The 12,921-nt window shown below is 39.4% G+C and overlaps 1 pseudogene; it reads right to left on the reverse strand.

The window, feature by feature from the left end:
* LOC110324704 overlaps positions 1-12,921 on the reverse strand; it is a 25,270-nt pseudogene that overhangs the window by 9,356 nt on the left and 2,993 nt on the right.

Below are 12,921 nucleotides of genomic sequence, written 5' to 3' on the forward strand. Positions count from 1 at the left end.
TTTTTTTCCAGGCAGGGTTTCTCTGTGTAGCCCTGGATGTCCTGGAATTCACACTGTAGACCAGGTTGCCCTCAATCTCAGTGACCATTGGCCGATGCCTCCTGAGTGCAGAACTGTTCTTGTCTCTACCACTCTATGTTCTGGAGGCTACACGCATGCCAGCTTCCTGAGGATTCTCCAGTCTCTGCCTCCCATTTTAATACAGGAGCACCGAGATTACAGGTGCTTGCCACAACAGTCAGCTCTTTCACATGGGTTCCAGGGACCACACTTGAATGGTCAGCCATGCATGCAAACATTTGTTGGCCTGATAGATGGTTTTTGTTGCTGTTGTTTTGATTCTGAATTTGTTTTTTTTTTTTTTTTGTTGTTGTTGTTGTTTGTTTTATTCGAGGCCAAGGGATTTGAAGTTTAGTGTGAAGGCCCCCTGAGGTCAGTGAGAAGAGGATTTTGTATTGGACTCAGCTTAGAGTAGATATTGTTTTACAATAATAGTATTAATAGGGTTACACAGGATCTTTGTTTCTCTCTAATTTGGAGTTAGTCAGCTACTTAAAGCTACAAAAGGGTACACACTACAAAGAATATACAGATGGGAAGAAAAAGCAAATTAGTGGCCAAAGCAGTGGTCCACTTGTTGAGATGTAGGTGATTCTGATTAGTGTTCAACCAAAAACTTATTTCCAATAGTCTGGGGAAACTAATACTTTGACAAACCATCACTTACCATTTAGTCTGAAATTAAAAGTAAGTTTCTCTAAGTAACTTCTCTAGTAGAAGGAAAATGTTGCTCCATGAAAGAAGACTGTGTATAAGAAATCAAATCAAGGCTTTTCAGTTGAAACTGAAAGCATGCTGCCACCATGTTTTTCTCAGCCATCATCTTTAAACACAAACCCAATCACGATGGTGATGGTTACTTACTATGCTTTTAAAGAAAAGGGAAGAAAGAAACTGCAACTAATGGCAGATATCAACAACTCCTAAGCCAACATATAAAATTGCTTTATTTTATTGGAAGTCTTATGAGGAAAATATCTATTACTATCTGTCCCTTGGAACTCTAGCTCAAGCTGTCCTTCAGTTTGCTAGGCTAAGAATGACCTTGAGTGACCATCTCTCTTTATTTAGGGATTCGTGGTGTAATAGACACCATGCCTGGTTGATATGGTGTAGGCTTGACCAGAACTCTTCCGACTGAGTCCTGTCAATGGTTTGATTATTACCTTGTTAAGCCAGTGCCTCCATATGCACACACTTAGTATACATAGTAGGTTCACTGAACTTTGAGTATAACCCATAGCATATGTTTTGTCATTCTTTTTTATCAAGTATAAGTTACCTCTGCTTCTAGTGTTATAGGAAATGGAGGTGTCCTGTCCCTGTGAAACAATACAGCAGTGTGGGGTCAAAAGATAGTTGAAAAGAAGGAAGCTAAATCTGACAATGATTATGTTTTATTACAAACCATTCCTTTAGGCAATTAGTGCTTAGGCTTCAAGATCATGAATTTATTTTGAGATGTCAATTTTGAGACAGAGTGGGAAAAAAAAAGTGTTCAAGGCAATGATAATGTCCCACTTTAAAGTTCTTATGTTTTTGCTTAAATGGTTATAATAACACATGCTGTGGAAGTTTTCTATATTTATTTTGGAATTACTGCTATGTGCATATGTATTATTCTTGGTAGGATGGGCATCTTCATATCTAGGGCATCCCACTATGATGGCTGATTATGTTCCAGCTGGTCTTTCTCTACTTAGGAATGAAATTTTTTACTGGAGTAAATTTAATCAGGCAATCTTGTTAAATGTGGCACTGGTCCCAATCAGTTGAAACTTTTGAAAAGAGGAAGACAAGAGGAAAAGACAAAAGCTACAGCTTTTAATATCCTGGTTTTCTCCAGGACAGTCAGATGATTCTGAAGTCAGATCATCTTGGTTCATTCCCTGATTGTGCCCTACACAAACATTGTAATACTTAATCTCTCCACATTAGGTTCTCTAGGAAAATGATACCAATACCTCATCTTATGGTATTGGAGGAAGCAGATGGATGTATGCTTGTACAGTATTAGGTAAATGGGAAGTAGGGAGTGGATGTTTCCTTTTATTGTTACTGTTCTGATCCCCAATCAGGGTCAAAAATATAATTTATAAATCATCAGCTTCTTTATCTCAAAATATATGTGTTAAATGATAGCTTTCTGGATATGTGTCTAACAATTAGTCTTTTAAATCCCCTAATGTTGAATCCCAGAAAGCTGGAGTTTTCATAAGAACTCCAGGTGATTTTTATTCACATTAAAGTTTTATGGCCCAAATACCCACACTGTACTCTTAAAATACTCTCTTATAATCTCACAGAACTAGGGAGCTTCTCTTTTTATTTCTGCATCATGTTCCATTATTGAAAATCTGTCTCGTAGGAGGAAATAGCTGACATTGCTAGGGTCTACTCCATCTGAGCTCAGGGCCTTGTAGAAATGTCTTCATCCTAGATGCTCCTAATTCTGAATGTTATTCCCTCATTACAGCGAACATTACCAGTGGCTCCTCTCTAAAACATTCTTTAGGAACACTTCAGAATCTTGCAGGAATCTTGTGAATATTCCACAGAAGTAGAAAATTTCTCTCCCACTTTAGATAAGTAGTTTTGTCCCACTTCTATGCCTTCCTGCAGTCACCAAATGCTCAACAACAGAGATCTTTTAAGTGGAATGAGAGCTCTGTAGACTGCGTTTTAAGATTATGATCTCCAAATGTGCACATCAGGAAATACTCTTGGGAGAAGGCAGCATTGGAGCTATATCTTAGTGGACATGATTTCAATAGAAAAACAGTGAAGAGCATCCCCAGTTCCCATATTTTTGAGACAGCCTCCATTTGTAGCCCAGACAGGCCTTTAATTGAGACCCTCCTGTCTCATCCTCCCCAGTACTGGCATATACAACACCACACCAAGAGAGACCTAAATTAGGTGTGTGTTGGTCTGTGGACCAAACTAAACAGGTGACAATTCCCTGTGACTTGATTTTTATTCCTTGATCTGAAGCAAACTGAAACAAAAAAACAAGTAAAAATAAATTAAACTCACATGGACCTTTTGTCTGAATTTTGAAAATTTAATGAGATAATTTGGTCAAGTACATCATTTCTGTGTTTAGAGTGAAACCCTAGGTCACATGACCAGGTTTAGTGAAGCACAGGAAGAGTTAAAGACCTGAGAACAGTGATGAACATCCCTCAAAGGTTCTATAGCACCTCAATATTCTGCAGGCAATTATACTTGATATGTAAAACAAATATGATAACTCAAAAATAATTTTTGAATGTGAAATTATATATATATATATATTTCTTATAGTTTACATACAACCTGTATAAAAATAAGCAAAATCAATCACATAGATATTTTCTGCTGACCTACTATGAAATAAAAGCATAATTCAGATTTAGCTCCATACCTTCATACTTAAAACCTGTCTATATTTCTGCTTATACAGGTCATGTCTCATTTCTCAGTTCTATTAGTTCCTTCATTATACTGGTGTGAAAAAAATTCTAAAAATTTCACTCTTATAGTAATTTAATTGAATCAAGCTGATATTTAAAAATATCAATGTATTTGTTTTATTTTCTACTTGCACTAAACAGAAGAATAAAACATACATATTTAGTCACCCGTGATAAGATTAATTAAAATATTGTTTACCACTTGCATGTTTAAGACTTATCTTGGTTGACTCCGGTTTATGGTACCCAAGATGACAAGTTTCTTAAACCAAACTTTAAATAAAACATATGTGGTGTGTGTATATAAATATATTGAAACATGTCTCATACATTTAAAGTGATCTCTATGTTAAAATTATATCAAGTTTACAAAATACCAGCATTTAATATTTTCACCAAAATATATCTCCCTGGAAAACTGCCTACGTTCTAAGCAAAAGTATGTTGTGGTGGTTTGAATAGAAATGTGGACTCGTCTATTTGAATGCTTCGCCCATAAGAAGTGGTAATATTAGAAACAGTGGCCTTGTTGGAGAAACTGTGTCACTGTGGAGGCTGACTTTGAGAGCTCATATGCTCACGCTAGGCCTACTGTGGCACACAGACACTTCTGCCTGCAGATCCAGATGCAGAACTCCCACCTCATCTCCAGTATCTTGTCTGCCTGCATGCTGCCATGCTTCTCACCATGATGATAATGGACTAAACCTCTAAAACTTCCAAAACTGGGAGCCAGCCTCAAATAAACGTTTTCCTTTATAAGGGTTGCCAGGTCATGGTGTTGCTTCACAGCACTAACACTCTAACTAAAATGTATATATTTTGGCAGAGTTTATGAGTAATATTGAAATAGCCAAATCCTTAAGTTTCTTCCAAATTTCTTTTATAAAAATGGGGTAGAGAGGTAAACAAAGAATTCTCAACTGAGGAATATCGAATGGCTGAGAAGCACCTAAAGAAATGTTCATCATTCTTAGTCATCAGGGAAACAAATCAAAACAATCTCACACCAGTCAGAATGGCTAGGATCAAAAATTCATGTGACACCAGATGCTGGCAAGGATGTGGAGAAAGAGGAACACTCCTCCATTGTTGGTGGAATTGCAAGCTGGTACAACCACTCTGGAAATCAGTCTGGTAGTTCTCAGAAAATTGGACATAGTATCACCTGAGCTATACCACTCCTGGGCATATACCCAAAAGATGATCCAACATATAACAAGGATATATGCTCCACTATGTTGAAAGNAGCCTTATTTATAATAGCCAGAAGCTGGAAAGAACCCAGATGTCCTTCAACAGAGGAATGGATACAGAAAATGTGCAACATTTGGAGTACTACACAGCTATTAAAAACAAGGACTTTCTGAACTATGAAATTCTTAGGTAAATGAATGGAACTTGAAAATATCATCCTGAGTGAGGTAACCCAATAACAAAAAATAGTATGCACTCACTGATAAATGGATATTAGCCCAAAAGCTCAGAATACCGAAAATAAAATTCTCAGACCACATGAAGCTCAAGAAGAAAGACCAAAGTGTAGGTGCTTCAGTTATTCTTAGAAGGGAGAACAAAATACTCAAGGAAGCAAATACGGAGACATTGTGGATCCAGAGACTGCCCCACCTGGGGACCCATCCCATATACAATCACCAAACTCAGACACTATTGTGGATGCCAACAAGTGCTTGCTGACAGGAACCTGTCTCCTGGGAGGCTCTGCCAGAGCCTGACAAATACAGAGTCAGATGCTCCCAGCCAACCATTGGACTGAACACTGGGTCCCCAATGGAGGAGTTAGAGAAAGGATTGTAAGGAGCTGAAGGGGTTTGCAATCCATAAGAAGAACAACAATATCAACCAACCAGACCTCCATCCTCCAGAGCTGCTAGGGATTAAACCACCAACCAAAGAATATACATGGATTGACCCATGGCTCCAGCCACATATGTAGCAGAGGATGGCCTTGTTGGGCATCAATAGAAGGAGAGGCCCTTGGTCCTGTGAAGGTTCGGTGCCCCAGTGTATGCCTCAGTGTAGGGGAAGGACATGGCAGGGAGGTGGGAGTGGGTGGGTGGGTGGAGGAGATAGAAGCAGGGGAACGGGTGTGTGTGTGATAGGGGGTTTCGGGGTGGGGCAGAAAGGGGGTGAGAGAGAGAGAGAGAGAGAGAGAGAGAGAGAGAGAGAGAGAGAGAGAGAGAGAGAGAGAAATCCAATAAAAAAGAGAAAAAGCATAAAATAATGCTAAAACCCTTGAGTTAATAAGAAGAATTAAACATTGCTTTCATTTTAACTCTTTTCGTTCCTCATCTTGACTAATCACTGTTATGTAACTGAAACCTGGAGTTTAAGAGCGATTTATAGTTTATTACTCATGGGAACTGGCAAAGATGGTGGGTGGAGCAAGGTGGGAAATGCCTTTAATCTCAGGATTCAGGAAGCTACAGGCAGGTGGATCTCTGTGAGCTGAAGTCAGCCTGGCACACAGAGAAATCTGCAAGCCAGCCTACGCTGACATAGTGAGAGCCTGTCTTTAAAATAAAATAAAATTGAACGTAAGTTAGGCTTAAAGGGTATTAATACAAGAGTTAAATTACAATGGAGGACAGGAGGGAAAGGTTGAGCAACTATGGGGAGGGGAAAATAATATTAAAGACGTTTTGAAAAAGTTATATGGAATCCTATCTTCTCCTATAGAAGCTTCCTAAAATATAGTGTGGACACATATTTAAAAATATTCCAAGACTATATGAACAACACAAATTGGAATTTATGGCTTATAAAAAGAGTGGGCCAAGTGTTTGGTGATTAGAGAAGAAGGTATTGTATCTGGGAGGAGTGAAGAGGCATAATTATGATCAAAGCATGTTGTACAAAGTTCTCAAAAACTAATTAAATAAAGGTGTGTGTGTGTGTGTGTGTGTGTGTGTGTGTGTGTGTGTGTGTGTAGCTCTACCACCATAATCTCTTGCAAAATAAATAAATAGCTGCAATCGTTGACTAAGGCAAGAAAAGTAATATTGAAAGAATAATGGGAGAAGGAATAATTTTTTCATAAGGAAAACAAACAAATATGTAGTTTTACATACTTGTTAACATATGTTATATGTGTGCATATATACATGTAGCATATATGACATGAAAGAAGAAATAAGGAATAGGAGCAGCCTGAGAGGGAGATTGGAAATGAGGTATCAGGCAAAACTGAGCAAAGTAAAGGAAGATGTGTGCACGAAATTGCCATGATAAAACTCATTATGTTTTACCCTAAGTAGCAATACTAATTAAAAATAGACTGTATTAGTGTAACAACATTTAAGGTTTAAATACTAAGCTCTCTCTAAATCTCGCTTCATATGCTTGATTGCTATTAAAACCCTTAACCCAGTTTTATAATAAATGCCGTGACAAACAGGCTTAGCGCTTCCTTTCTCTTACCACAGTTTAGCGAGAGCGGGTTCTGCCTTTTCTTCAGAAGTTGTGAAGGTGATTCGCAAAATTGCCTTGTAATAAATAAGGGCTGGTGGGCGTGACGCTGGCCTTCTCTGCACCTGGTGAGAAGATGCTGTGGCCTGCTCTGTGTCTGAGCTAGGCGTCTCCCATTTGCTTGGTTATATAGGGTTCTTTTGTGTGGTTTAAGACACTCTCTCTTGATCCAAAACTGGCCTCAAGTTCATGGCAATCCTCTGCCTTTTAGTCTCCTAAGTACTGTTGGAACTGTAGATGAGAAGCAGATACCCACCTCTCACTAACGCTGCATCATATCTATTGTCACCCGTAGGGTTAAGTATTAGCTTAAATATTTCTCCACCCTAATTTTAATAATGGTTCCTAGGTGCGTTTACCTCCCTTCTAGTCCACCACCCATCAGAGGTAGCGGAAAAGCAAAGTTATTAAGATTTGGGGAAAGTACACCTGTTTAGAAATTGTTCTTTTTCGCAAATCTCATCTGCATTGTAAGGAAATCAGCAGGGGGAGTTTGATCCATTCGCAAACACTTCGCTAATATACCAGCATTCGAGTTCCGTAGTGTAGGAAGGGCACACATGAATCAGCAGCACTGGTACAACCCAGCAGAAACAGCCAGGCCTCCCCTGAATCTGCCCAGAACCGACAGGAATGTCAGGAGAAGGTCTCTGAGGTTCCAGAAGATGTGAGACCAACAAAGTGTTGCAAAGCTAGCTATGCAAGCAAGCCTCCGGCACTGTCAATTGAGTCCTATTTATACTCCCTCCAAATATCATATGTCATCCACAGGTCTTGACTCACCATGTGTCTTTCTTCAGCATTCAGTCTGTACCAGCTGACATCACTCTGCTTGTCTGCCAGAGTCCATGGAAGCAGCAACAAGCTTTACAGAGGACATGGGTTTGGTTCTCAGCACCTACAGGAGATGGCGTGTAAATCCCTGTAACTCTAGCTCCAGGGTTTTCGAAAGTCTTTGCCCTATGTGGATACCTGCAGTCACGTGCATATACCTCCACAAATACATACTCATTTCCAAAAAAAGAAGTATGCAACATGTTATGTGGAAACACCTATGAAATTTTCATCTCTAACCAACAAAAGAATTGTATCTTTTGTTTCTTCTTGAACATAAGCCAGGTTGTCAAACTCTAATAAATTTTTTATGACTGCAAATGTGCCATGAATATATTTCCTCTTTCCTCTTTATACATAAAAGATATATGTGTGTATGTGCATAGAAAATTCTCAATTCTTTCCTTTATAAACCCAGAAACTGAAGACTAACACTGATAACATTTATAATATACATAAATATATACATATTATGTTAGTGTGTAATATACGTAATATATATAACATATGTATATAATATACAGATATGTATATTTTTCAATCAGAAATATAATTCATAATAGTGTATTAAGCCACCTCGTGGTAATATTAGCAAATATTCCTTAAATTCTATAAACTGTACATTCTACAAAACATGAAATGTACATTATTCTTCTTTGTGATTTGCCCATTAAAGACATGCCATATTTTTTTAACCAGAGCCAGCTATCATGAGATTATGCCTACAAAATAGAGGCCCACACAATCCACCAAAAGTGCGGGAGCATAGAATTGAATAGGAGAGACTGATGATGCATTTAAGCACATAGGTTCCAATCAGTAAGACCAAGCGCTCTCCCTAATTCCACATGCTGCTCACAGAGGAACACAACCACAATGTCTTTATGCCTTTGGTCTATTTATTTTCAGTAATGGAGGTGTTTTCAATTCGCGCAGACACTAGGTAATTCGGGAGCTTGAAACACTATTGAATAAATTATAAAGGAGGGAATAGTGGTGACCACAGGGTTGTGTGGGGTGATGGGGTGAGAGGCATGGACAGAAAGAAGTACAACTTCTGTTCGGGAAAAGCACAGGAGAGTGGAGCACCTGGGTAGAAGGAGCAAGCCCCAGTTCCCCAAGAGAGACTATCCAGACAGTAGGCTTCTTTGTACCTGTTGAGCTCCAGCCCTCCAGTCTCCAGCTGCGGCCCTGGTAGACTGTAGACATCTAGGAATACTGGAAGGGAAGCTCTGGGTGAGAAGGGAGGACGAGAAGCCTTGTTCCTACTGCTTGAGAAGCTACAGGGGAGATTTGCTCTCCTGGGAGAAGCAGACTTTGCTCCGAAACCAGCTTCTGCTCTGTGTATGCTGCTGTTTCTGGGTCCTCTGGCCTTTGGCTCCAAGTCTGGAGACAAAAGCTTATGCCGTGCTGTTCAATTTAGTTTAAATCACGGTTTGCTGTTGTTGTTATGTAGAAATAGAGTCTATAGCCTTCACTTGCACTTTTGTCTTGGGTCAGAGAGATACTAAGGATTGGCTTGCTTTAAATGTCATTTCAGCTATCTCTGATGTTTGTCACTCGTGTGAAACTTCTTTAAAGCCAACAGTGTATAGCCAGAAAAGATAATTGAAAGTTAAGCCTAACATCTTTCTCACATCCTCATTTTTATACTTTTATTCTTGTTTTCTTTTTTTTTTCTTTTCTGTTTTTTTGTAATGATGAAATTCACAATAATATGCATTCTTTGAATGTAACCGAGTCTTCCCTGGCTTTGGCGAGCTGAACTTGGGGTGTTAGTGGGCTGAACATCAAGTAGAAAAGACCCCAAGCCAATGGCTTCCTGGTTTGTTTTCTGACACTCAAGAATAAGAAAGAAAGCTTCAGGGATGGCTCAAATACTGAGAAAGAAAGCTTCAGGGATGGCTCAAATACTGAGAAAGAAAGCTTCAGGGATGGCTTAAATACTGAGAACACTTGCTGCTCTTGGCAGAGGACCTGCATAGGACAGCCCACCACCCTCTGACTACAGTCCCAGGAGATTCAATCCTCTCTAGCTTCCGTGGAAACTGCATGCACAGAGTGAGTATACAGACAAGCAGGAATACGGTTATACACAAGGGTACAAATAAGAGTTTTTTAAAAGAATGAAATAAGGCTAAGGAGTGACCAGAAAGAACAGTAATTAAGGAAAAGTAAGAACTCTTGCAAGTGTGATAGCCTTCAAAGGAGGAAAGCCATTGTGCAGCCCCGCCCACTGGCCTTTGATGGGTCTGAAGCTTTTACAGGTTTTATGGAAACTGGAAACACAGCTGAGATGTTTTCATCCTTTTTTTTTGGTATGTATGTTTGTTGGTTGGTTGGTTTGTTGCAAGAAAGAAAGAGATTGCTAAAATAAACTATGAATAAAATGTTTCAATGAGACAGAGACAGAGACAGTGACAGAGACACAGAGAGAGGCTCATGTTAGGCTGACACAACAAGGAGTCTATATGTCCTGTGCTTGCTCCCTCTGACCAGTTAGAAAATTGACAAAAATTAATTTTCCAATCGTAGTGGTCCCATGCTATTAGAGTAGCTGATAATCTATCATGCTCTTACCCTTGAGGCCTCAGGAGATTTCTTTCCCGTTTCATGTCTAGGATCATAATTTATAGAAATAAGTGAGAAAACAGGAATTTTTCTAATGATAAAAGTTTCAGGGGATCATAGTGATACTTGCCCATAAGCTCATCACTCAGGAGGCGAAAATCAGAGGATGCATGAGTTTTAGGTATCCTGGTTTGTACTTTGAGTACTGGGGCATCCCGGTCTACACGATGAGTGCTAGATCATCCAGGTCTACACTGTGGGCCATCCTGGTCTACACTGTGAGTGCTAGGCAATTCTGCTCTACACTGAAGGTCACACACTGGACCTTCCTGGTATATATACTGTGAGTTCTAGTCCACCCTGATCTACACTGTGAGTTATGGGTCATCCTGGTTTGCATAGTAGTTTCTAGGTCATCTAAGAACTTCAGGGAAAAAAACTAAAACAAACAAACAAACAAACAAAAAACTCCTCTTGTCTCATGAAAGCTTCATTTGTATTTTTAAATTGCCTTTGTTTTCAAGTTTCCTAGTTTCTCACACACTTTGGAGACTGGAACAGGAGGCCTTTCATACTCTTGAGCCATGGCACTCAAAAAAGCAGTCTTCTTGTTCTTAAGCCCTGTGTCAGTCTCCTCCCTATAGGAAAAGTCCAAGCTTTCTTAAACCAATTGTGCAAATAATTACCCTGATATATTATCTTCCTGTTGTTTAGTAACTTCCCCACCTGCCAATAATGATACTCCATCGTCCATACTTGAAGTATGATTCTTTTATTTAGGATCTGTGCAATTACTGGGGATTATACATAATCTATTTCTCTAATGCTAAACTAGCTACTTCCCCAACTGTGTTCCCCAAATTCTGGTGTTTGAATCTTCCTGGGTTATTTTGGCTCCAGCAGCCTGGCACCCTAGAGAGGCACTTCATGCTGGTACATGCTGCTGGTCCATCATGACTAATGGAGACCTCCTCTTCTCTCTGCTTTCTGCTCCAAGTTCCTTCTCTCTCTCCTTTTTCCTTCTCCCTCTTGGTCCCTACTTGCAAAACCTAGACTGGTAACTCAAACTCCACCTGTCTGTATCCTCCCAGTAATTGGTTGTAGGCATTTTTATTTAACTAATGGTTTTAAACTGAGGAGTAAGGATTGCACAGTAAAGGTACATAGGAATTTGCTCCTCTTGGGGCAACCAGATCTTTGGATACAGAATTTAGAGTATAAATACAAGCAGCACCAAACCAACCCCCAACATTAGATGACCAGGCAGAAGTGTCTATAGACCGTGTCTATAGACTTTAGTCCTATCCATCTTCAACCACACCTTTACAGTCATGCCCACCTCCGAGAGCTGCTGCTCTCTGTCTTCACCCCAGCAGCTACTTCTGAGATCTGAGTCACAGAATGTTAGTTCTGATAATGCCAGAGGGATTTTAGTTTTGTTTTAAATTCATCTGTATCCAACTCATTTCTTAAATCTTCCGTTTTTTTTCTTCCATTTATTCCCCAGATAACTTTCTAATCATTTCTAACTCTAGCACAGTCAGATCCACACACATATGTGTAATATAAAATAATAAAGTAAAGGTTTGTTTGTTTGTTTTTATTTGTTAAAGAAAGAAAATGTGTCAGGTAGTGACTGTGCACTGCTTTAGTCTTAGCACTTGGGAGGAAGAGGAGGAAGGCAGATCTCTGAGTTTGAGGCCAGCCTGGTCTACAGAACTCCAGGGCAGCCGGGGCTACATAGGAAACCCTTTCTTGACACCTCCCCCAACAGCATCACCAACAGCAGGAAGAAAGCAATTTTACATGCATATAAGCACTGGCATTGACAGAACAAGTTTCACAGGGGAAAGGTATTGTACTGAATGTGAGTATGAACTACAGAAGGTGGTCAAGCTGACATGTATTAAATAAAGAGTGTGCTGTGTGTGTTGGTGTTTGCATATGCATACGTATGTTTTTGGTAGCTTCTGAAGTTACATGGTTCGAAGATTTATGGATTCTCTTCAGTGGTAAGTGGGATGCCATGATGGTCCCTGGACTGCACTGAACATCACGGCAGGCTGATAAGGTAAAGTTGTAGGTCATAAGGGCTGCATAAAAGGGTTAAGTACAGTTTTACTGTGAGCAAAGTTGATCGTTTTGTTTGGGAGATTCCCAGAAAACTTCAGGGTCTGTTCTTAAAGATCATGTACACTTAGGTATCAAAGCTTGTTTGGTTTCTATCTTAACATTTTTATTTGAAATATCACTATGCATATGGAGTGTTGATTCTGTTTACACAACTTCTAGAAAGTTTTAATTGTGCTGGATTTTTTTCTTCAAGTTTTTATTTACTTTTTTATTTTATTTTTTATTAGATATTTTCTTCATTTACATTTCAAATGCTGCCCCCTTTTCTAGTTTCCTCTCTGAAAGTCCTCTATACCCTCCTCCTGCCCTGCTCCCCAACCTACCAACTCCAGCTTCTTGGCCCGGGCATTCCCCTGTACTGGGACATATAATCTTCACA

This window comes from Mus pahari, chromosome 7 (genome assembly GCF_900095145.1).
Source record: "Mus pahari chromosome 7, PAHARI_EIJ_v1.1, whole genome shotgun sequence".
NCBI lineage: Eukaryota > Metazoa > Chordata > Mammalia > Rodentia > Muridae > Mus > Mus pahari.